The sequence below is a fragment of the Apium graveolens genome, chromosome 5 (assembly GCF_009905375.1).
Source record: "Apium graveolens cultivar Ventura chromosome 5, ASM990537v1, whole genome shotgun sequence".
NCBI classification, from domain to species: domain Eukaryota; kingdom Viridiplantae; phylum Streptophyta; class Magnoliopsida; order Apiales; family Apiaceae; genus Apium; species Apium graveolens.
In genome coordinates, this window is record NC_133651.1 from 16,266,744 (window position 1) to 16,269,856 (window position 3,113).

Consider the following 3,113-nt stretch of genomic DNA (forward strand, 5'->3'; position numbering starts at 1 on the left):
TTTATAGGTAGGTTTCTGTAAAAAAATCTGGAAAGTTTCAAGACCATCCTTGAAAATTAACTCATAATGCTTTATAGGAATAGTGCTTAAGGCACAAATAGAATCTTAAATCTCATTTATAAATTCCATAATGTTCGATTGGATTATCCATCTTTTAAACATAATACAGGTGATCAGCCCGTACTGACCTCCATTCTGGTTATAAGGTACCTAAGGCACTATATTGGCCTTTAATATTGGACTAACCCTGCTAGTCTCTTATATAGTTGTACTAACCCCGGTAGCCTCCTACTCAATTAACCAATCTTTAAGAATTCAATGAAAACCTTTATATTGGAAATGTCAATGTGTTTATAAAACTTATTTTCATTTTAAAAGAATTACCAACCTTTGAAATCATTTTGACTCTATTAAGTTGAAAATTATTCTTAGTTTTGTTTCAGCAATTCAAGTGCGGTTAATGAAGACATAAAAAAGGAACGTAAGCTAAAGAGCGATTAAGGGCGAGCATATGTATTAACAATATATATAAAACGAAGCTATTTGAAAGCAGGGGTGTCAACAAGGAAAGGTATTATCAATGTGGATATTTCAGTAAGCGTAGATATTAACAGTGAGAATGAAACATCAAAAAGATATAGGGTTTAAAAATATCCAAAAGGAAACATGCTAATCAAGGGTATATCAAATATTTGGGTAACAATATCAATATAATCAACTTTCTTTTTCATTTTCATATCATAATTAACTTCTTTTATCATTTCATATCGTTCATCATTTACAAGAAATGACACAATTACTTGTCTGAAATGCTTTCCTTTTTCACAGAAATTGAGTTACTGCCACCTAGAACTTCCTTCCCTTTCCTAATTCCAACGTCTCCGCTTTCCGAATCTACAATATAACAATAAACCCTAATCATGGATCTTATAAACATTTGACATTTCTCCGAACGTCTAACTTTCCTACCCGTCTCGCTTTACACTATTCATTCATATAACTTTACTTACATTGATCACATAATAATACATTTACACTTATCTTTTATAACTAGCACATTCGATCCATCACTCATACATGTATTCACATAGCACGTAATCAAGTACGAATACCACACAACTTCCATTTATAAGATATATTACCATCTTTCTTGCTTAGACACACACATATTTATACACTATAATCTTTCACTCGTAACTAACATACCAAAGTGTGTAAGACAATCACTATAATGTACACAATTATCTTTTAATAATTTTTCCGAAAATTGGGCATGATCAATTCGTATTTAGGTTAACTACTTAATCAAAACTAATCAACAACGTCATCAAATACCAATTCTCTGAAACATACGCTAACATCTTCCACATGTACCATATTCGACCAACAGACAAGTTATCTAATCGCATAAACCATTATTATCATAATTGGACCATTACTAACAACCATAAAGAAATATAACCAAATTTCAATTTTATAAAATCTGAAAGATTATTCAATATAGAAAGTAAATTAGTTTTAATCATATACCCCCATAATAAATTATAACATCGAATAATAACTATAAAACAATACAAAAATCCAAGAAACTCAATCCCATATGTTAGGTCACACACACTGTAGAGGGGGTGAATACAGTGTAAAGTACAATCAAATCGAACTTTAATATCTCAAGTAACAGAAAACAAACTTTATTGAAAGAATAAACTCTGTTACAGTATGGAACTGTTACCTCTCAGTGATGAATAATTATCACGAGAGCTGCTAGGGTTACAATGAATAATCTTCTCGAATATGATAACACTTATAGTGTAAACCCTATGTCTGTGTTTATATACTACACAGTTACAAGATATTCGCTAATTGATATGGAATATAATTCTGCTTCCTAAAATATATCAATCAGATATCTTTTCTTCCAAGTATTCTATTCTTCATAGAACTCCTTCTTCATGCGTATCTCTTCTTATGTTTATTTCGATCTTCTTTCCTTTAATCAGCTATTGTCCTTATCTGAACATTCTTCAGCACTTAAGTTATGATATCCATCTTCTGATGATTATCTCCTGATAATATAAGTACTGATATCCTTAAGTGCTGACTTCCAGTAAGTACTGATTTATCCTGTTTAAGTAAGATCTGAAAACTAAACATAAATCATATTAGCCATGACATTATCAAATATATCTAACAATCTCCCCCAACTTGTAAATTAGCATAATGTACAAGTTTAACAGATATTTGATGATATCAAAAACATTAAGTACAAATGCATGAGAATTAGACTAGATAACTACAACTTACTGTCCTTAAAGCTTTACCAATATTTAACTTCTGATAACAGCTTCAGTCTGTACAAATATCAGAATTTAAGCAGTTGTAGATCCTGACTTGGCTTCATCTTCTGATCTCTCTGATGTCAGGAGTTGTTCTGAGATAGTTCTTCAACAAACATCTCTCAACATATCTAAGTTCATCAATCATCCTCCTTTTAGCATCTTTAAGCTCTGCATTATCTTCACCAATTTGAAAGATTGCAGCCCTGAGATCATTAATCTTTGCTTTTCTTATATCCTGATCCAGTCTGATCAAATATGCCTTATCAGACTCAAGATTGAATTCTACAGCCCTGTAACCCAGAAAGGTAGTTATAATCTTAGCAGTGTTGGGCTTCATATCAACTATATCACCCTTGTGATCTCTGTACTTTGGAACATATGTGCTGTCAGACTTAACAGAATAAAGCATTTTCTCTCTCTGAATCTGATCCTTCAAATAGTTTGCAGCACTTCCTGTCAATCTGTCATCCACTTGAAGTAAGAATAGTACATGCTCCAATTCTTCAAAATACTTCAATGGAATGGCATTTTGCCTTATATGATAAACCCTACCATCTATCATGAAGTACAACAAGATGTGTTCTTTCAAGTAGGTATGGTAAACCATTTGTACAGATTCCAGTTGATTCAATCTCTCAGGAGTTGCTCCAATACATGGTTCACTCAAGGAAGTTGGATCATTGGTAGTGTTCTGTATTCTTCTTTCATCAGCACTTCCCAATCCAGTTTTATCTCTTGCTTCCTTTCCAGTAACTACTCTTGCTTCAAAACTAC